Below are 23,947 nucleotides of genomic sequence, written 5' to 3' on the forward strand. Positions count from 1 at the left end.
TTAGAGAACCAGTTTCACCTGGGAGTTCTTTTCCACTACCAGGCGGTGGAAGAAGTGAAACAGTTCCAGGCGCAGCCTCCATCAAGAATTGCCGGGCAGGGCAGCTGCTCCCTGCCGTGGAACATGGAAGTCACTGGGCCACGTGGCCATGTTCTGACCCAACGACCTCACACAAATGGCATAAACAGGAATGGGGGAGTTGGAAATACCTTTCCTCATTGAACACCCTAGGGTTAATGGATTCTCTTATATATATTTTTTTTCAATTCAGTTTTATTGAGATATATTCACATATCATACTATCATCCATGGTGTACAATCAACTGATCACAGTATCATCTTATAGTTTCGCATTCATCACCCCAATCTATTTTTGAACATTTTCCTTGCACCAGAAAGAATCAGAATCAAAATAAAAAATAAAAATAAAGAAAGAACACCCAAATCACACACACACCCCCATCCCACCCTATTTTTCATTTAGGTTTTGTCCCCATTTTTCTACTCATCCATCCATACACTGGATAAAGGATGTGTGGTCCACAAGGTTTTCACAATCGCACTGTCACCCCTTGTAATCTACACTGTTACACAATCGTCTTCAAGAGTCAAGGCTACTGGGTTGGAGTTTGGTAGTTTCAGGTATTTACTTCTAGCTATTCCAATATATTAAAACCTAAAAAGTGTTACCCATATAGTGCGTAAGAGTGCCCACCAGAGTGACCTCTCAACTCCATTTGAAATCTCTCAGCCACTGAAGCTTTATTTCGTTTCATTTCGCATCCCCCTTTGGTCAAGAAGATGTTCTCAATCCCATGATGCCAGGTCCAGATTCATCCCTGGGAGTCATATCCTGTGTTGCCAGGGAGATTTACACCCCTGGAGTCAGGTCCCACATTGGGGAGAAGGCAGCGAGATCACCTGCCAAGGTGGCTTAGTTAGAGAGAGAGAGAGGGCCACATCTGAGCTCTTATATTTTAATAAGGAAAAGAAGGAAGAGAATGTTCCGATGCCAGGCTAGCCATTTTTTCAGATGGTGCACCCGAAACTTCTTCCACCACAGATCTTTGGCTGGTGTGGGACCTGAGACTAGTGTGTAGAGGCCAAGTCCATGGCAGAACCAGCCTGTTCTGGGACATTGTTAACCCATTCTCCGCATACAACAAGGGGTGGCCAGGTTGGAGAGGGAGCAGCCTTCCCTCGCCAGGCAGGTGTCCAAAGGAAGAAAATTGTGCAACTTGAGCCTCCTGGACAAACCACTGGTCACTTGGGGATGCAAGCACACTTCTGGGTTTCTTGGGCTTGGTGTAAGCAAAACAACTGTTTGGCAAGAACTCAAATAAAAGCAGCCACTCTCATTCCCCTCCACAATGTCCAGGCAAACCAGGAACGGCCCTGCTGGATTGTCTCCCTGCAGCACTGATGCAGAGGGCCGTCCCTTCCAGAGGTTTACATCATCTCTGCTCAGGGCCCTGCCCTCTCCCTGTCCCCTTTTTCCTCTCATCTGAAGCATCCTGTCTGGCAACTACCATGGAAAGACAAAAGTCTCTGAACAACAGCTTGGTTCCCGTGTGGGTCTGCTTTCCTGCCTCTCCCAAGAGCATCCTCCCTCACTGCTGAAGGAGCCTGGGAACCAGCAGGTCCTTGCTTTGGTTAATTGTTTAATTGGACACCAGGCCTCCAGAGCTGATAATCAGCTGCAGGCATCACTTTTATAATCCAGGTCATAAACAAGGAAGAAAGACCCCGAGCATCATAAGAACACAAACTTTCCCTTATCTAAATTAAGGAAGATCAGGAGACACTAAATGCTTTAGCTTTAAAGTAATGAAGGTGAATTAGTTTGCTAAAGAAGGCAATATATAGATATTGAACATAGCTTTCAATGAATTGGGAAGCATACATGAAATCTAAATATGATTTCTAATGTGCATCTAAATGTTTTGTCTGTTTTCTATTTTGCAGATTGTTACACATATTTAAATGCAATGTTCTTAAAAATTGGCTAGGAAAGGTCAAATCAGATCTAACAGTAAATTCAGAAGTTATTTTTTTAAATTATACTTTCAAGCTTTTTGGTTTCAATGGTAAAACTGATTAAAATCAAATATAGTCATCCAGTCGCTTAAGAAGTTCATAACCAAAACTTGGTTTTGACCCTAAAATCCAAGGACCCTAAAAATCCTAGACACTGGGAAATAAACTCACACTTTCTTGTATAGGGATCAAGCACTATGTCCCTTTCATCCGTCAAAGTTAGGAAACAAGCTTGTACAAAGTCAGTAAAAACACAAAAGGCATTGACAACAAGTTTATAAAACACCTCCTCTATAGTGCCACAGAAGGAACCAAAATCAACATTTAAAAAAAAAAAAACAGCAGTGACCTGCAAAGCACGCACGCGCGCACACACACACACACACACACACACACACACACACACAGAGTACAGGTTCTCCACTTACTTACGGGGTGACTTTTGTCGTGGTGTCCCTCACAGCAGCACCCTGCCTGTCCAGCTGCCAAGTGCCGGAGCCGGCTGCGAGCAGCTGTTTCCTTCAAGCTGCGGCTCTGTGTCTTCACCAGTCACATGCGTCTCCTGATAAACACCGCTGCCATGCCAGGAGGTCAGAAACTGAAGAACATTATTCTCCTAATTCGCAAACCTTCTCATAACCCCTGAGTTGGCTCAGCCATTTCATTAGTATGCAGAGAAGCAGTACATTCTACATTTTTTTTTCTTCTAGCAACAAACCCGGAACAGCTGACAAGTCATACTGGAGGGAAGGTCACGGCAAGTGCAAAGTTAACTGGGTTGGTATAGGGTGGGGTGGGGAAGTCCCTGTGCTCTCTCATCTCAGGCTTTCATTGGTGGTCTTGAACAGCAAGAAAAGATCAGCAAGATAAAGGAAACACATACGGCTAGAGGCTGCTCTATAATCCAGGTGCCACCAAAGCACATCCATCAAACTCTCCATCTTGGTTTAGTTTCTTCTGTACCATCCAAAGCTCCAGTTTGTTGGAATAACCATAAGACTGAGTGGACTGTTCTGAGGAAGACAGACCCCAAATAACGGTCTAAGAATGCTTAGGTTTATTTTCACACGCTGGTATGGTTGGTTTGAAATGGCCAAGGCTGCTGTGTCAAGTGATGCTGAGGAGGCAAATCTGGGAGGATGCAGCTTTATCTAACAAGCTAATGGAAACGATTTTACGTAACTCAAAACTGATTTTCCATATAGCTGTCTGTTGGATTACATCAACATTTTACAGCAGAGCAATTGAGTTTATTAGTGAATTCAAATGGAAACAGAAATCATCGGTGAACTTTCACAGCACTTTACAGATGCACTGCTGCCCGCTTTGGTGTGCTGCTAAGTTGGGCCAACCTGCTGTTTCCTGGGCTCATCTCAAAGGTGGAAAACCATCTCCGATGCCTTGTTGAATTCACACTTCTCATCTGGGCTGGTTTCCCACCCACCTCCCCTTCTTCTTTCGCCCTCTCTAAGGAACGTTTATTGGGTATCCAACTTCTAAGAATAATAAGGATCACACTTCCCAAAATCAGTTCCTAGGCTTGCCCCTTCGGAGTGGAGACACAACAGGGAGTCAGCTCATTTGGCAAAATGAACATCCAAGAAAGATGGTTAAAACCCCCTGGGGAATTTGGGAACTATATTGAGCCTGTTACACTGTCAAACTTGAGTTTTAACAAGGGAGTTTTTGCTCAGTAGAGAGCCTGGGAGGCAATCTTTCATATCTGGGGTTTGTCTTGTAATTACTTACAGTGATAATCAAACTAGAAGTTTCCCATTGTAGAGAAGATAGAGTGTTTTTCTAGAATAACATAAAAAACAGAGACCTTAAGTCTTGCCATACTTTCAGAGGACAGTATTTATTCCCAACTTGTGAAAGCCCAAAGTGTAAATGGAAAAATCTTGCAAGCATCAAAATGTAGTCCTTTCTAATGGTTCAGTTAGTTATAGAAATAAACTACAGCTATAAAATTCAATATGCTAAAATATATATAACCTTGATTGGTACTTTTGCTGATGTGACCATCTTCAATCAGAAACAGAAAAGGAGGCCTACTGAAGATTTGAAATATTATTTCAATTTTCTTTTCCTTTGTATTTGCAGTAACCAACTTTTGTGATCTTGTGGCATCTGCCATTCTATTTGCCATCGACTGTGATAGTTATTCTGATGATCTAATGCATATCACATAGTTAAAGAAGAGAGACTTCTAGAAACCCTTCAATGACCGAGAGAAAACAGCCTCAGGAACAGTAAAAAAAGTGGAGAGATTCTTCTGTAATTCCTTTACATGGATGGAGGGGATGGATCCTGAATCATACTAGGAAGCAAACAGCCAATGCAGAGTCCAAGGCCCTGCACCCTCCAGTCAGGATCAGGAGTGGGACTGAAGAGTCTACAATGCTAACTTCTTCCAGCCTTGCAAAGAAATGGGGAGATCCCATCTCTCTGCCCAAGCTACCTACAAATACCCATCATTTCCTTCAATCTGAGAAGTGCCCCTCCTTCTGGGCTTTGTGGCTCAATCTTGCCCACCTCCTCCGGCCAACAGTCATGGCTTCTCTCCCTCCCAGCTCACCCTCCATATTTCTAAACATGCTCACATGTTAGAGTTGTTTGTCCTAAAAACAATCTTTTTGATCCTTTGTCCCTTTTCTTACTGTCCTAACTCATTCCATTCACAACTAAGCTTCAGGAAGTTTTCTTGTCCACCATCTCACATCCCATTCAAGTCTCATGCTGCTTCCTCCCCCTACTTCACTGAAACTGCCTTCCCCTAGTCACCAAAGACCAAGGCCAGTGGATGCATTTTTCCTTTAATCTTAGTGGAGTTATTGGCTACATTTGCTCCTTGACCATGGCCTGCATGAAATGTTCCCCTCCCTTGGCGTCTGGAAAATTTACTTCTTCCTCCCTTGGCCTCCTTTGTAGAGTTCTCTTCTTCCACCTGCCCCTTGAGTGTGAAAATCCCCTCTGCTCTTCCTGTTCTATCACATCTCTCACTTGCCCCAATTTACTACTGGATTACTACACTTTTGGACTTGCAGGGCATGGTGATATCTAATCAGCTTTGTCTTCCCAGAGCCTCGGACGGGACTTGGATCCCACTCTTAGTTGCCCCTACCTTTTGCATATTCTGCTGCTATTGCATTTCTTACCCTGTTTTATAATTGGATCTTTATATGTCTGTGTTCCATCCAAACTTTGACAACCTCAGAGAAAATGTATTCTTATTCATTTTTATATCCTGTTGTGCCTGATACTATGCCTGATAAGTAGGAGACATACTGCTGAAACAATGCTGAATGAAGAAATGAATGATTAAAGAGAAGGATCTTCTGTGTAGTTCCCTTAGGAAAAGATATAAGGAAAGTTTACAAAATTGATTTTATATTAGGACACAGAAAAGATTTTAAATAATTCCCTCTCCCAACAAGGAAATTATGCTGGACATATTCTATGACCACACTGTAAAATTAATTACAAAAGTATAAGTCTGAAGAGGTCTGAACTCTTGGAAAAATTTTATACCTCTTCTTTAAAAAGAATTGATTAAGAAGAAATCAAAAAAACAAATCACGCAATGCTTAAGAAGTTCAAAAAATGAAATAAAATATACCAAATATTGTGGGGCACAGCCAAAACAGTAATTAAAGGCAAGCTGATCCAAGTTCACAAACCACAGATCAATAATCATGGAAATGTTTAAAAGGTTATCACATTATTGTTTCCAAGAGAAATTTTAAGTTAAGATTACTTACAAAATCAAGTTCTCTCTAAGTTTTAGCATAATTACCATGCTATATAAAATGTACCAGTACACAAAGTGATAGAATGCGAACATAACCCCTGACTTAAAAAAAAAACCCTGACATAGCATCATAAAGGAAATAACACAGTAACCTCATGTATAAAAATAGTTTTTTCCTAGAGATGTGAAAATATCTTAATGCCAAGGAATGTATCAGCATAATTAAGACATAAATAAGTCAATGGAGAAAAGTTTTTGGATTGGCACAATAGGTAATCATTAAATATCATTGGATAAATTTTCATTTCTGTTTTTGATTAATAAAATAGAGTTAAAAGAATTCTTCTTAACATCATAAAGATTATCTATCTCAAACCAACCAAACATGGGTATCATGCATAATGGGGAAATACTAGCGGTATTAACATTAAAGTCAGAAACAAGAAAAGGATGCTCATTTTCACAACCATCATTTAACTTTGTTCTGGACATTTGAGCCATTGCAACAAGACAAGAAAAAGAAACGAATAATTATGAGAAGCAGGAGATTAATTATCCAACTTGCCAGTGTTATAATCATTTACTCAATGGAATCAACACAAAAAAAGTTTGCAAATAATTAGACACTTCAGTAAGGTGATCATTTACAAAATAAATACACAAAATTAATAGATTACTTACATTTCTTACAATAATCAAAACAAGTTAGAAAACATAATAGAAAAAAATTCTAGGACTAGCCAAAAAAAGTGCATAACCTACATAAAGAAAATCAGAAATCTTTATTGAGAAGATAAAAAAATATTTCACTAAATGGGGAGTTATACAATTTTCCTTGACTGGAAGACTCAACACTGTAAAGATGCAAATTCTCCCCAAATTGGCTTATAACCAAATGAACTTTGGGTTAAAATCCCAAAGAGTTTTTTTAAACAGGCCAAAAATAAATAAATAAATAAAAATCCTGAAATTTATTTGAAAGAATAAAAAACTGAGAATGGTAAAGATAATTTCAAAAGAACAATGATTGGAGGGCCAGGTATTAAATATGCCAAAAATTTGAAGAATTATAAGTTTGGCACTGGTGCCAAAAGAGGCAGAGACAGAACAGAATAGAAAACCAGAAATATAGATGCAAGTACTATATAAAATGTTTATTATTTATTGAATATGGTGTTTAAGCCCAGTAGGAAAAGGATGGGTTATTCAATAACTGGTTCAATAGTTAACTATTAGGAAATATAAAGATGAAATCATTGCTACATACCCTATACAAAGTAAAAGCCTGATGGACTCAAGAGTTAAGTGTGAAAATAAAACCATCCACAAACTTGAAGAAAATTATGTGATTGGTTTTAGAATCTTAAAATTATTTTAACTATAACTAAGATATTTTATCATGAAAATTATTTTAATCATGATCACACAAGCAGAAGCTCTAAAGGAAAATTGAAATATTTAAGTAAATAAAAATGTAAATATTTATGTAAAACATTTATGTAAAATTTGTGTATCTCAAAAATAACTCCACCAAAACCAAACTTATATCCCAAATAACAAAATGAGAAAAAAAACTGAAGCACTTTTGGTACAGCATTAATAGTCTTAGCATATAAATAGCAATTAACAAATGGACAACAGATATGAATAGGAAAGAAAAAGAAATGACCAATATATATATGAAAAAAATTCAGCTTCCCTAATAAAGGAGTGTGAATTAAACAATGATAGAATACCATTCATTCTCCATAAAATTGTCAAAGATGAAAAAATGATAATTCCCAATGTTGTCAGAAGGTTTGAGAAAATGGTACCCTCTCTGTTCACAAGATTACAAATTGGTATAATGTGTCAGGAAGATAATTTTGTAATATACAACAGAAGCTTTTAAAAGTATCTTACCCTTACACTCAGCAGTTCCTGTTCTAGAAATGTGTCCTGAGAAAATGACCTGGATTTGCATACATATGAGGATGTTTCTCAATGCATTTCTTATACTGGTGAAATATTTTAAAAATCTATGTGCCAAAAGTAGCTGAATACATTATAATACATTAACTTGTAACATTATGCAATCATTGTAAAATAATGTTCTTGAAATATATCAACATGGAAAAATATTCAGAACATGCTAAGTGAAAAACACAAATTGCAAAACAATTTACTCAGTATGATCCCAGTTTTCTACAAAAATATATGAATACATGGAAAAAGTCTGAAACATTATATATCAAATTTTTAATAGTGGTTATCTTTGGGAGTTGGGATCACATTTTTAAAAATTTCCTTCTTTATGTTTACCAGCACTTTCCTACTGTTTCTGTGATAAATATGTAATATTAGCTGTTTATATTTAAATAAGATCCTTTTAAAATAAGAAAAGAGATACTAGGCCTCCAAAAGTGCTTTGACCAGCTGCTCAAAGAGGAGAAAGTCTCTGACAAGAAAAGAGATCAAGAGAAAAGGACCAAGAGCAAAAATGCCTTACTGTCCATGAGCAAAGCAAAACATTTTCTCCCAACCATGTCTCGCTTCTCTCACTTGCTGGCCCTGGACCGAATATTTGATAGCCAGTCACTCAGAAGTGGAACTCCAGGCTCGAAGGATGCAGGAAGAGGAGGGCAGGGGGCCTCACCTGAGCAACTTGGATTTGGCTTCTCAGAGAATACCTGATGGGTCTTGTGTCTGCACCAGTCCCTTCCGTAAAAGTTCCCAGATGGTACCCATCCCCTACACGCATTGTCAGCATGAGCCTCCCCTGCCAGCTGCCCACTACAGAAGCAGCCCCCCATCCACTCGTGCCCGATTACAAGGAAGCTGCTCCAAGGTGGTGACACCACCTGCTGGTCGATTTGAGGCACTGAGGCCGCATCTCTTCACCTCCACCTTCCCTTCCTTGCAAAGAAACCTGCATGCAGCAGCGCCTCCTAATCCTCAGGACAAGTCAGTTCTACCTCACGCAATCTCTTTCTCAGATGCATACACATCTTTAATCCCTTTTCTCCTCTTTTTGTTTCCAACATTCTTCTAAGTATCCTGGGGGAAATCAATTCTCTCTCTTTCTCTCTCTCTCTCTCTGCCTCCCTGCCTCCCTCCCTCCCTCCCTCTTTTCTTCCCTTTGAACCATTTGTGAGCCAAAATAAGTACCCACTTACAGTCAATTGTGCTAGCTACATACCTGTAACAAATAAAAAGAAAGAATTGTGAAAGAATCATTGAGCACAGTTTTCAACCTCTAAAGCTCTGAGACAAAGCAAGTTAAATGAAAAATTTTAGCATCCCTGTTCAATGGGCATTGCCGTTAGGGATTCGTCAAAATACATGACAAATATTTCTGCTTGCAAAAAGCTTATAATCTCTCTAGAAAAGAGGAATATGTGGAAAACCATAAATTAATAATGATAGTAAGCTAATATTTCTGTGCATTATGCTCGTTTAATTCTCACCGCCATGCTCCAAGGCTATTGTTACCTCCCAGAAGATCTTTAATGAGGTTAACTAGTCTGCCTACAATCAATAAGTTGCAAAGAGACAGGTTTTGCTAACTCCAAAGCCTGCAGCATTTACCTGCCAAAAATCATTTAGTAATCACAGAAGTTTTCATAGACTTGCACAGCCTTTTCTAATTAAGCATGCTTGCCATCAATCACAAGCAGGCAAATCAATTGTATTTTTTTTTTAGTCTAATTGTTGGTATTATAAGAGTAATTGGTTACCTACATCCATTGCAACGTGTGATATTCCATCCAGTAATACCAGTGAAGGCATCTGGGAGACTGAGGGACATTTTTAAAGCAGTTTCATTGAGACATATTCACATACCATACAACCTATCCAAAATCTATAATTGACGGCTTTTAGTACAATCACAGAGTTGTGCATTCATCACCACGATCAATTTTAAAACATTTTCTTTACTCCAAAAGGAAAAACCCCCTACCCCTTAGCAGTCATGTCTCAATCCCTCTATCCTGCCCCAGCCCTATATAACTGCTAATCTGTCTCTATAAATTTATTTATATTTATTTTATATAGATGGAATAATACAATTTGTAGTACCTTGTGTGTGGTTTCCTTCACTTAGCATAATGTGCTTTTTAAAATTATTGTTTTTTTTTTTTAATTAGAGAAGTTGTAGGTTTACAGAAAAGTCAAGTAAAAAAAATACAACCTTCCCATATACTCCCCTATTGTTGACACTTTACATCAGTGTTGTACCTTTGTTACAACTGATGAAAGAATATTAAAGTATTATTGTTAATTATAGTCCATAGTTTACATTAAGTGTATTTTTCCTATATACCACCCTATTATTAACACCTTGTAATGTCATACGTTTGTTATAATTCACAAAAGAGCATTCTTACATTTATTCTATTAACCACAGTCCACAACAGGTTCACTGTGTTATACATGCCCATGTTTTATCTTCTGACTTTCCTTCTAGTGACATACATGACCCAAAACATCCCCCTTCAGTCACATTCACAAACATAATTCATTTCTGCTAATTACACTCACAAGAATGTGCTATCACCACCGCTATCCATTTCCAAACATTCACAATCATTCTAAATAGAAATTCTGCACAAATTAAGCATCAGCTCCCCATTCTCTACCCCCATTCTATCTCCTGGTAACCTATATTCTAGATTATAACTCTGTGAGTTTGCTTATTATAATTAGTTCCTATCAGTGAGATCATACAATGTCTGTCCTTTTGTGTCTGGCTTGTTTCACTCACACATTGTCCTCAAGGTTCATCCATTTTGTTGCATGCATCAGGATTTCATTCCTTCTTATAGCTGAATAATATCCCACCGTACGTATATACCACATTTTGTTTATCCATTCATCGGTTGATAGACACTTGGGTTGCTTCCATCTTTGAGCAATTGTGAATAATGCCACTATGAACATCAGCATGCAAATGCCTGTTCACATCCCTGCTTTTAAATCTTCTGGGTATACACACCTCGTATGGGATTGCCGGATCATATGGCAAGTCTATACGTAGCTTCCTGAGGAACCAACAAACTATCTTCCACAGTGGCTGCATCATTTTACATTCCCATGAGCAGCGAATGAGTGTTCCTATTTCTCCACATCCTCTCCAGCACTTGTAGTTTTCTGTTGTTTTGATAGTGGCCATTCTAGTGGGTGTGAAATGATATCTCATTGTGGTTTGGATTTGCATTTCTGTAATAGCTAGTGATATTGAGCATCTTTTCATGTGCTTTTTAGCCATTTGTGTTTCCTCTTTGGAAAAATGTCTATTCATGTCTTTTGCCCGTTTTTTAATTGGGTTGTTTGCCTCTTTATTGTTGAGTTGTAGGATTTCTTTATATATTCTGGATACTAAACCCTTATGGGCTATGTGGTTCCAAATATTTATCCCACTGAATGGGCTGCCTTTTCACTTTTCTTGACAAAGTCCTTTGAAACATGAAAGTTTTTAATTTTGAGGCGGTCCCATTTATCTATATTTTTCTTTCATTCTTTGTGCTTTGGGTGTAAAGTCTAAGAAACCATTGTAAGGCACATTTTTAATGTTGTTTCTGAGGATAAATGTGTTCTGTAGATAAAAACCTTCTGTTTCAAACAACCAATTTGCCAGTGAGCCTTTGGAACACAGTTCGTTTAAGCTGGAGATGGGCTGGGCTGGACAGAAGGTAGAGAACGAATGAGGAGACAGCCTCCGACAGGAGCTTCTGGAGAAGGCCCCTCCACTCTCCAGCTGCGGTCAGCCAGGCTTGCAGCAGCACTGGAGAAACTCCCACATTTCCGGACAAGTCAGTGCCAGATTGCAATTAGACTTCCCCTTTCAGTTCTTTCTTTTTCCTGTCTTTTATCTCTTTTCTTTCTTTCTTTCTTTTAGTAAATTTTCATTCACTTTTCAAAAGTATATTACCCTTACCATAGTTGTGCTTACTTAATTTAATTAAGTTTACTTTTATGGCAGTTTTTTCTCCTAATTTTTTCCCCTCCTTCTTCTTCTCCATCAGCTTCTTAAACTAGGCTAGATTCCTAGCCAAATCTGGATTCCGTAACAGCTGAGAAGAAAAATTTAGCATTCATGGCACAAAACATCTTGCTTAGCATAATTACTTGCATAACAACAACTGTTCCCCCTAATAGTTTTATTTCAAAACCTCAATTTGACAGCAACTTTCATTCATCTTTGAGGATCTCACCTCACCCCTATAAACCTCAGGCTAGTGGTAAAATTAACCTTAATCTAGACCTTCTAAAATGCCTCTGCTGTTTCTGGAATTCTTTTAGTTCTTGAACAGAGTTGCTTATGTTAAAAAAAAAAAAATCCCTGAGGCTGCCTCTTCACATTTTTCCTGAGAGGCTTTCAGAGTGGAAAGAATAATCTAAGGGCAATTTTCAGATTTATGATTTCCTTTCCATTCAAGTTTCAGAATAGTTGCTATTTCGAAGCAGAAAATACAAGCTGACTCAGGAATAAATGAGGCAAAGTAAATACTTGAATTCATTTTTTTTTTAATGTGTGATAGCTAAATCTATGAGGTGAGGTGTAGTTTGATATTTGTGAATCATAAGAAAAGTGCAGTTAGGAACTCCAAATCCCCTTATTTTCTTTCCTCTGCCCCACTCCCCACCAGGCATCCATTGCTGCCTCACTCCCACAGACACTGGACTCCTTCTGTGTCTACTCAGCTGTCCTGGATTCACATCACTGCCCACTGGCCTTGGCTGGAAGGTGATGCTCAGTCCATACTTTCTGTATGAATGAATGAATGAATGAATGGAGTTTTTACACTATGGCTTTAATTATAAAATGGGTTATTTTGATACCAAATCCATCTGCTCAAAAATGTGCATAATTGTAAACAAAGTCGACTTTCTAGTCAGTTGCTTTGCTTTTTAATTTAATTATCTGATTATCCAGACCCAGCGAACTCCAAGTCATATTTTCCAAACCTTCATGCCAAACTACTTGCTCAAGTTCTAATCCAACCATCACAGCCTCTAGGTTACTAATCTTTGAGGTCTGGGCCTTTAACCTGATTTCTAAATCTTTTTCTAAGTCATCACTCCCTTTATCCTACACTTCATTAAGCTTGCCTTTTATTTGCTCAATCTTTTGGGTGCAGTCTCGGTATTACATCCTTTGTGTGAGGAAAGCCTTTGGATGAGATATTCATTATGACTTAACCACTGGCAGAGTTAAAAACCTGCTGAGGAATGAGGAGCTAATATTATTGCAAAAGGATTTTTTTTTTTTTTTAATTTGTAGATCATTTGGGGGTAAACTAAGAAAGCACTTTTAGAAGCACATTAGAAAAAGTGGTAGGGAAATTTCCAGTTTTCCTTATGCTTTAATTAAATAAGGAGTGATCTTGGGGTTCATCTATGTGATTGCTTCTTTGATTAATGCAAAGCCATAGATCAATTTATGCTGTGGTAAAATTCTCAAATTGGGGGGCAGACCTGAGGGTTGTATGTTGTTTCCTTACTATAGATCTTAGGAAATGAACAGCTGACCACAGCTCCTGGGCCGGGGAAGAAACCAACGCAGGGGACATGGGCTGAGACAGCTGAAAAGCAACAATTTAACAGATGAGGGTTTCATTTGTATTTGACTTCATATAAATTCTTCTTAGGTTTATATTCTAATGGTCAGAACAACTACATTATCATTATCATATTGAACAGTCTCATTTCCTTTTACAAAATAAGGAAAGCAGAACTCGTATACGTTTTACTTTATAAGATATTTAAATTAAAAAGGCAACACGCTTTCTTGGTAGCAAGTCAAACAATACAGAGCTATATAGAGAAAAATGTAAAAACTCCTCTTTCATCTCCATTCCGTGTCTTTGAGATAACACTCATCTTTCTCTGTCCCATATCAGAATATACATACGTTCATACGGACATACATGTCTACTTTGATATGGTTTAAAAATGTGTCTCATATATATATGGGGTTTTATTTTTCTAATTTTTAAACTTATTATTCTATAATTTGTTCTTTTCACTTAATGCTGTATCATGGTCATGTATATTGGTTCTAAGGTCAATAATATACATTTAATTTATTCTTTTTTAATAGCTGCATGCTATTTCACAGTGTAGTTATGCCATAGTTTATTCACTCTATGGATGAACATTAAAATTGCTCTCAGGTTTTTGCCTCCATAAACAGTGTTACAATAAACATCTTTGCACATGTCTTCAGTTACTGGTGCATTTATTTCCATGGTATAGATTTCCAAAACTAGGATTATTAGGTTTGTAAAGTTATGAATTTTACTAGGCACTCTCAGGTTATTTTCCAAAACTAAACTAAAAGTAATGCAAGGGTCATGAGCTTTAAAAAATATATACAGAAATATCAACTTAAAAGATCAAGATTATAATATTAGAGCCACTAAAAATTCATTTCAGAATTATATTTCACCAAACATATTAGCTAACTCTTCTACATTGAAGATGTTCTATTGCTTTTTAAGTAGAACAATATTTTTGTTAAAAACACAAGGCTTTTGATTAAAGCGCATTTGACTAAAATTTTTCAAAGTTAATGATCAGAGTCTATTTTCCCCCAGCTAGTCCTTATTAGCTGCACAAAACAAAAATTCCATTAACTCTAAAGACCATTCCAGCCATTGAATCAATTGCTGATTGATTAAAAAAGTTCATGGACAAATGTGAATTGAAACGTTACTAAGAACAAAAATGCTCATATTGGATTATAAGTATTTTACTCTCCTCTCAAAGCATGCAAGGGTGCTGGGAGACCAAGCATCTATTGCCCCTCGTTTGATTCTGTTTTCTGCAGATCTGTGGCATTAGTAACTGCAAAACCAGCTCCTCCACCTGCCATCTGAGTGAGGCAGGGATGAGCCTATTTTCTAACTACAGGAACAAGGAGCACCCAGTCTCTGCAGCTACACTCCTCCTGGCATAGGGGCTTATCTGGAACCACCTCTTCTGAATTATATGGCTTTACCATACAGCTTGGTTTGGGATTTTGGCTTAAGAGGCTGGAATACGTTTGTCTGTATTTTTAGCAGCATTTATATTCTATGTTACCGTTAACTGATAAGGCTATGCCAGCCAACGGACTCTAAAACAAAAACAGCTGAGCACAGAGTTCCCCACTTTGGAAAAGAAAAAAAAAAAAAAAAGCTATATTCAACATAAATTAAGGGAAATTTATTCATACTACAAAAGCATTCTTTGTTTGAGAAAGCGACTCATTGCAGGATTACAAGAAATGTGTGCACCCTTGACACATTATAAACGGCATTTGACCAACCCAAATTCAACTCATACTTCTCAAGAACACATTTATTAAGTAAAATAAACATAAGTCCAATTGTGGACCCAACTTACTGGTCCAGATGATCTGTGTCCTTTCCTTCGGAACAAAAAAGGGGGCAAGCAATTCCCAGCTGCCTGTGATAGACAGGCAATTTCACAACCTCCCCGGGGTGCTTGAAAGTAACCTGCTATAAATAGTCTCTCAGCTGGTACATTGACTTTCTCAGCTGAAGAGCCTGAAATTTATAAATTGCCTGAAACATGCCTCCTGCATTCTAATTCCATAGGATACTACTAGCTGAAAATCTCCAGGAAGCCTCCTGACAGTCCTACCATAAAATATAGATAGATTATATATGTGTGTGTATATATGTATGCGTGCGTGCCCGTGCATGTGTATATATATTTATTTTATTTATTTATTTTTATTTATTTTTTTACCATTTTCCAACTAGTAGGAGAGGCAGTGTGGTGAGTGGTGAGAGGGCTGGTACATTGGAGAACCAGGGAACCCAGGTCTTCATTCCACACTCAGATGTTAAGTGCTGAGTAGCTGTGGGCATGTCACTTACCCCACTAAGTATAAAAGTCATCATTTGTAAAAGAGAAAAGGTAATACTCGATTCACAGAACTGCTGTAAGGGTTGGGAATAATGTATTGCACTTCAGGATCTTAAAAACGAGATCAAAGCAGAAGCAACCTAAAATTAAGGGGAGATTGAGCAAACTAATCATGACGCATTCATTCAGTGCTCTACTCATCAGGCAGCCAGGAAAAGAGGGAAATAGAGAGAGAGCCTTGCTGTAGGAAGTGAGAAAAGCGAGCTGCAAAAAATCACTATGCATTTAACCTCATTTGTGTTACAGCGATGTATGTTTTCAAATGTGTAGGAAATACCTGAAGTGACAACAAACAAACGTTCACCGACTTGGGAGAAAAATGAGGGGTGCAAGTCTTTCCTTTTTTATATGATTCACTTTGGAATTGAGTATATTCACTTACAACAAACCTGTATTGTTTTTGTAATTAAAATTGCAATACAATAAAGAAAGCAATAAATAATGTATGTAAAGCACTGAACTCAGTGCCTAGTGGACGTTGATGAATGATGATTATTGCTAATTCTGTCCAGAAGGTACAGAACTCCTCAAGTTGTAAGTTTACAAAAAACCAGCAGATCTTGGTAACAACCAGGGCCTGTTCATGTGTGAGATGAATCATTTTTTAAAAATGAAGTGGATGCTTCTTATCTTGATTCTGGTGATGGTTTCATTTATCAAGACATATCAAATTGTACACTTTAAAATTTGTGCAATTTGTTGAGGTCAATTATACTCCAACAAAGCTGCTTTAAAAAAAAAAAGGACAAAACTTGGAAACAACATTCTCACCAGTGACAACATGTAGGTTGGAGAATGAGATCAGAACTAAAGGTTTCTTGGGTCCTTCTGTTTTTCAGAATATTAAAAATATTTACCTTAGACTTTAAGTCAAGTATGTATTTTAAAAATACAAGTGTAATCACTAAAGGAAAAGACATGGATTACATAACTTTCCAAACAAGAAGACTTGAAAAATCCAAAAGAAGGGAAGAAAGGAGAGAAAAAGAAGAAAAAGGATGGTAAACAGAAAGTGTAAAATAACATTATTCATACCCCAATAACCACAAATTATCTAAACTCAGCTTAAAATGCAAAGACAATCAAATTAAATAAAAAGTAAAGAGATGGGTCCATTTTAAAAAATTCAGTTTTATTGAGATATATTCATATACCATACAATCATCATGGTGTACAATCAACCATTCACAGTACCATCATCTAGTTGTACATTCATCACCCGAATCAATTTTGGAACATTTTCCTTACACCAAAAAGAATAAAAATAAGAATAAAAAATAAAACAAAAAAAACACCCAAATTATCCATCCCACCCTATTTTTCATTTAGTTTTTGTCCCCATTTTTCTACTCATCCATCCATACACTGGATAAAGGGAGTGTGATCCACAAGGTTTTCACAATCACACTGTCACACCTTGTAAGCTATATGGTTATACAATCGTCTTCAAGGATCAAGGCTACTGGTTTGCAGTTCAACAGTTTCAGGTATTTCCTTCCAGCTATTCTGTGCCAGTCTGAATGTACTGTGTCCCCCAAATGCCATTATCTTTGATGTAGTCGTGGGGCAGACATTTTGGTGCTGATTAGATTTGCTTGGAATGTGCCCCACCCAGCTGTGGGTGGTGACTCTGGTGGGATACTCCCATGGAGGAGTGGCCCCACCCATTCAGGGTGGGCCTTGATCAGTGGAGCCATATAAATGAGCTACTCAAAGAGAAGGAACTCAGTGCAGCTGTGAGTGACGTTTTGAAGAGGAGCAAGCTTGCTACAGAGGAGCGTCCTGGGAGAAAGCCATTTTGAAACCAGAACTTTGGAGCAGACGCCAGCCACGTGCCTTCCCAGCTAACAGAGGTTTTCTGGACGCCATTGGCCATCCTCTGGTGAAGGTACCCAATTACTGATGTGCTATCTTGGACACTTTATGGCCTTAAGACTGTAACTGTGTAGCCAAATAAACCCCCTTTTTATAAAAGCCAATCCATCTCTGGTGTTTTGCATTCCGCAGCATTAGCAAACTAGAACATATTCCAATACACTAAAATCTAAAAAGGGATATTTATATAGTGCAATAGAATGCCCTCCAGAGTGACCTCTCAACTCCATTTGAAATATCTCAGCCATGAAACTTTATTTTGTTTCATTTCAACTCCCTCTTTTGGTCAAGAAGATTTTCTCAGTCCAATGATGCCTGGTCTGGGCTCATCCCTGGGAGTCATGTCCCATGTTGCCAGGGAGACTTACACTCCTGGGAGTCTTGTCCCACGTAGGGGGAGGGCAGTGAGTTTACCTGCTGTGTTGGCTTAAAGAGAGAGAAAGCCACATCTGAGCAACAAAAGGGGTTCTCTGAGGGAGACTCCTAGGCACAATTATAAGTAGGCTTAGATTCTCCTTGCAGAACTCTTTTTCAGCTTTTTTTTTTAAACAGTTGCTGTATGAGGTAATACTGACATTCATAGCTGCCGAACTCTAGCTCTGAGTCTCAGGTGTCACACAGATACCAAAGTTCCAGAGACTGACCAGGTTATACACAAAGAGCTCAGCATCTCAGAGTTTAGAGATCACCATTACAACTCAGGAATAGATGTGACTGTTTTAAGAACTTACAATCTAGGAACCGTTACAATAAGCGATTCCCTGATAAGCTGTGCTCTAAGATTCATTTCTGAGAGTTTACACATTATAGTTAGTTCATATTTGTGTGGCATGATAATGTTTGTCTTTTCATTTCTGGTGTATTTCACTTAAAATGCTGTCCTCAAGATCCACAACTTCATTGCTTCTTTCAGCTGTTCAATTTTCTATTGTATGCATACACCACAGTCCACCATACTGTTCATCCCAACTCAACCTCTTTTCACTGCTTTTCTTAAACTTTGAAATTGAAGGAAAGTTCTTTATACCAAAAATAACAAAGAAAACCCACTTGGGGAGGAGGAGGGTGGAAGAGTGCCAAAGAGAACTGGCAAAGAGAAATAATGTTTCCATGCAATTTAACCCCAGCAAGATGGTAAATGAAATACATGTGAAATTGTCTAACTGATAACCAGCTCTAATCTCAAAAACGATGCAGCCATTTCCTATTTAAAGTGAGACACTCAGGGGAAACTGTCTGGGACCACACTGGCTCCTCTTCTCCTTAGGAGGTCTGACAGTAAAGGGTCCTTCCCCACATGGCAGAGCTAAAACTCTTCTGGGAAATTTGAACTAAACCAGGCCAGATGCTACAATTCACCCATTAGTTCATGGAATTTGCAACATGGGATAAATGGTTATAATCAATCTTATCTGGAAAACAGATGGAAAATTCTTCCCAGAAATTAATTCTTTTGTCCAAAAGGAGACTGTGTGGCTCCTCAGACTGTCTGTGTTTGGTAGCAGTTTCCCAGGCCTCTATTGATTTTGCACGTGTTGGGGCTGATGTGCAGGGAATTGTGGGCAAGAGTCTAGGAAACTATGAACACTCATGTGGGGCCTTAAACAGCATCTCTCCAAATATCCTTCCCAGCCCAATTATCCAGGAATCTGTGGTCCTGTTCTGATCATCGGGATGCTAAAACAGAAATTGTGCAGGACTAAGAATCAGAAGGCCTGACTTCTCCTCCCAGCTCTGCCTTCACCTAGTTGAGGGATGGTGGGGAATCTGCCATATAACCATTGTGAGACCCTAAATAAATAAATAGGTTGGGAATGGCAATATCTTCTCATGGGTTTTTCTGAGAAGCAAATGAAATCATGTAGATTGAATAACTGTAACATGTTGTAGAAATGTAAATTGTACTCATTTCTTGCATTCATAAGACAGTTTTAAGCCTTTGCCGCCCTAAGAAGTCCTAGTTGACATCTGTGGCATTGTCTACCAAGCATTCCTACTCTCCACCATCACCACCTTCAACCCCAACCCGCCTCCACCTCCCTCCTACCTTTGGAACCCCATGGTCTTTTGGCTGGAGTTCATTGGTCCAGAGATGGACATGTGACCCAAACTGGGCCAATCAAAGCACCTGTCTTGCTTTGGCAACATTTGAACATTCCAAGGGTGAGCACCTGACTCAGGTGAATGATTTGCTAACCTAATGAGTCCTTTCCTATGTTTTTCAGACATGGAACCAGACAGTCTTTTTTTTTTTTTTTCAGCCAAGTCATAAAAAATAAAACTAGAACCTATTAACAGCCACATTTTCTGCCTTGCCTACAACATTCTGGGAGCTGAGTGGGAGAAGTGGGTTGTAGTCTCAACTTTCAACCTATAAATTAATTTCCTGGTTTTGAGTATAAAGTGCCTGTGTTCAACTGGGCCTGGTCCAGAGTCCAGGGTCCCCCAGTTTGGAGACTCCATGTTCTATCCTTTCAAGAGAATAAACCTCCAGTCTTCTGCTACGGTGGGAGAGGGACGATCTCCCATTTGTATAAAGCAGGAGAGGGTTCTGGGGGGTTAACTACTCTGCAGGAAGATTTTCAACCAGTTCTCCTTGTTTTAGCCTCCTCTCTTCAACCACAGTTTCAGTGGTATCTGTTGCCACTAATTCCTGAGTCTCTGAAGGGCTCTCCAGTGCAAATTTGATTAATTTCCTGCTTTCCATTGCTGAATTAGTAGTCAAGCATCTACTTTCTAGTCTCTAAACTACTGTCATTGTCTATTTGTTACTTTACAAAAAAATCCATTTTATCTTATTTTAATGGGATTTCAGAAGAAAGCAGAGGTAGGTAAATGTGTGTTAGGAGCTCAAAGTCTTTACAATACAATTCTCTCTCTTTAGTATACCATTAACCCTAGTTTCCATGTCTGGTCCCTGAGACCCATATACAGCCATGCCTACCCAAAACCTCCCCACTGTGGACATGTCTTCTTCACCAATTCCCCTTTCTTAGATACAGGATTATATCAAACAGAGAAAAGCACAGATAACCCGACTTTATATCAAGGTATCAGGGATTGGCTCACTCCTCTCTGGAATATTTATGGGTTTTTTTAATTGTTGATTTATGTATGCATGTGTCATTCTAAAAATAATACATATTCACCATTAAAAATTGAAAAATATAGAAAAGCTCAAAGAAGAAATATAAGATAAACTCTAATTGCTTATAACTTGCAAGACAAGGTCATAAAAAGCATTGCCACTTTCCCCTTGGTCTCTTGTAGCTCTCCTTCTGGGAAGAGTCAGCTGCCATGTCATGAGAACATTCAAGCAGCCCGTGGAGAAGACGTAAAGGAGAGGAACAGAGGCCCCCAGCCAACAGTTGGCATCAACTTGTCAGCCATATGAGTAAAGTGTCAGAATAGATCCTTCCAGTCTCCATAAGGTTTTCAGATTCTTTCCCACGAGAATTCGAAATTCAGAGCAAGAGTTTTATCCATTTCTATCAGTGCTCAAACAAAAAGAACATTCAAATGAGGGAGCTGATAGGCATCCTTCTCCTGAACATGGTGAGGCAGAGAAACCTGGTACACTAGAGAGTGGGAAGCAGAGCCCCTAGGGGAGTGAAGGTGAGAGATCAGGAAGTTCCAGTAAAGTCACCGTCCTGGCCATCCGGTTTCTGAAGGAAGGCCCTTGCCAATCTCAACTTCACTCCCTGTGAAGTTGAGATATACCTTTGCTTACAACCAATATAACTACTTTGAATGTATTTTTATTCCAGGCAACTGAGCTAAGACCCTAGGCAGTTTGAAGGTGACTCCTGTGGCAGTGTGTGGAGCTGGGTGTGTGGGAGGGGGGAACCCTGAGCTTGAGGGCCCCTGTGATAGTCCAGGAGTAAGACAAAAAGGAGCAAGAATGGAGGCAGTGATGATAGAAAGGGAGGAATGGAGGAGAGATCCACTTAAGAGGGAGAAATGATAAACTTGGTTACTGGGAAGGGAAGGACAAGGTGGAGGAAAGATCCCTTCCAGCCTGGAGGGGATAACTTCACCATCAAAGGAAACAACACAGGTGGGCTGAGTGGGTGAGGGAAGGAGGGCAGAAATTTTATTTCGAATGTGCGAAGTTTGATGCAATGGCAGAACATCAAGTAGAAACACTGCAGACAGTTAAACAGCTAGTCCTCCAACTTAGGCTAAAATTCTCTCAGAGCTAAATAAGCAGATTCAGAGTTATTTACATATCGAAGCCATGAACAAGTCCTCTTAGAAAAAAAGGATTTAGAAAGAAATGGAAATAATGGCTCTAATTGGAGGGTAGAGAAAAAAAATGTTCATAAAGGTTGGAAGATAACAGTGATGATGCACCATCTGTGAATTCAACAGAGGACATTTTTAGGTTATTGAATAGTACAGGGATCAAGAGGAATTGTTCACTCATCATTTAGGAAGTCTCTGACGTTATAGTTTCAGCAGGGTTGAGGGCAGAGCATCAGATTTTATGAGGTTAAAATCTGAAAGAGAAGGAAGGAAATAAAGGTGGTATGTGACAGAAAACACACTGAAAGATTGGGCAGTAAAATCAGAGCTCCAAATGGATAACTAGAGGGGACAGCAGATTTAGGTGTATTGGGTTGTAGTTTTCCATGGCAAGGAAGAAATGTAAGTGCTTTAAAAACAAGTCCTAATAGCTAGAAGGAAATACCTGAAACTATCAAACTCCAATCCAATAGCCTGGACTCTTGAAGGCGATTGTATAACTAGGTAGTTTACAAGGGGTGACAGTGTGATTGTGAAAGCCTTGTGGATCACACTCCTTTTATCCAGTGTAAGGATAGACGACTAGAAAAATGGGGACAAAAACCAAATGAAAAATAGAGTGCAATGAGGGGGATGATTTGGGTGTTCTTTTTTACTTTTATTTTTTATTCTTATTTTTATTCCTTCTGGTGTAAGGAAAATGTTCAAAATAGATGTGGATGATGAATGTACAACTATATGATGGTACTATGAACAGTCGACTGTACACCATGGATGATTGTATGGTATGTGAATAAATCTCAATAAAATTGAATTAAAAAAAAGTCCTAGAAGCAAAAGAAATTGAGAGAGGATATAGGCATACCTCAGAGATATTGTGGGTTTGGTTCGAGACCACTGAGATAAAGCAAATATTGCAATAAAGAGAGTCACATGAATTTTTTGGTTTCCCAGTGCATATAAAAGTTATATTTATATTATACTGTAGTCCACTAAGTGTGCAATAGCATTATGTCTAAAAAAACAATGTACATACCTTATTTAAAATATGATACAGAGACATGTAGTGAGCACATACTGTTGAAAAAAGTGGCGCCAATAAGACTTGCTTGATGCAGGGCTGCCACAAACCCTCAATTTGTAAAAAATGCAATAGCTGTGAACTGCAGTAAATTGACACACAATAAATGAGGTATGCCTGTACTTAAGAAGGATGAGTTAGTTTATGGGGAGGGAGTGGGGTGGTTACAGAGACAGAAAACAGACGTGAACACTCCAAAGCCGGCGCCTCTTTGAGTAACAGCCACCCCACCACCCCCTTGCCCCTGTCTGTGGTCCTCCTTGTGAAAGAAACAACTTTGGTTCCAAGCCAGAAGAGAGTCCAGGAAGCTGTCTTAGAAGAGATAAATCACAGGGATGTATTGTTCCACTGGTCTAGACTACTGTTCCTTGGGTACATACATAATATTGGTTTACCTGTACGTCTCTAAATGTTGATTTGTAAAATCAACCAATGGCGGCACTCAACCCAGATGTCCTGACCTGGCCATCCCCTCCTCTTTGACTAGTGATTAGGAAACACAATGGGAGTGTCTGTCCTTCCAAGGAACAGCAGGGCAGAGCGCTCTCCTTGTGAAAGCCAGTTGCACACAACTCCCTCCCCTCCTTTTCCCCTCCTGGAGGCTGCAGGGGAAATTTTAGAGAAATGATCCAAAGTCCTGTCCCCCAACCCCACCCTCCATCCCAGGAGAACTGAGCAATTTTGCACAATTCTCTATCTCATATGCCACATAGTCTCTTAAATTCTAATCGTTCTCTCTCTACTCCTCTTCTACCTCTCAGCCAAATGTTACCTCTGGAAAATCTCACCCTATTTGGGAACCAAGAAAGGTCCTAATTCTGGCAACACACCAAAAGCAGGGCCAGAGGTACTTCATCCTTAAGGAAAGGGCAATCTGAGGATTGACAGTTAAATTAGACATAAAAGCCAACAGGTCTTCTCCACCCAAGAGTGGCTTGGATAAGGCAGTGCCCTAAAAATAAACAAGTAAGTAAAAGTTTTTAAAGATCTTTTTCCTCATTCTTTAGTGAATTTGCTTTCCTATCACATCCAATTAATGC

At 38.8% G+C, this 23,947-nt stretch overlaps 1 protein-coding gene across 7 annotated transcripts in view; it reads right to left on the reverse strand.

Annotated features, from left to right (window-relative positions):
• The window catches only part of RASGRP3 (RAS guanyl releasing protein 3), a 113,691-nt gene that overhangs the window by 82,851 nt on the left and 6,893 nt on the right, over positions 1-23,947 (reverse strand). For 2 of the 7 annotated variants that reach the window (XM_037806543.1, XM_037806546.1), the window contains exon 1: positions 2,466-3,194. The exons of 2 other annotated variants lie outside the window; for them this stretch is intronic. The gene's annotated coding sequence lies outside the window, so the exon portion shown is untranslated. Of the gene's footprint in view, positions 1-2,465; positions 3,265-15,157; positions 15,177-23,947 lie in introns of those variants that run through there. 3 more of the 7 variants (XM_037806549.1, XM_037806550.1, XM_037806545.1) reach the window with 3 other exon arrangements.

Source organism: Choloepus didactylus, chromosome 17, assembly GCF_015220235.1.
Source record: "Choloepus didactylus isolate mChoDid1 chromosome 17, mChoDid1.pri, whole genome shotgun sequence".
NCBI lineage: Eukaryota > Metazoa > Chordata > Mammalia > Pilosa > Megalonychidae > Choloepus > Choloepus didactylus.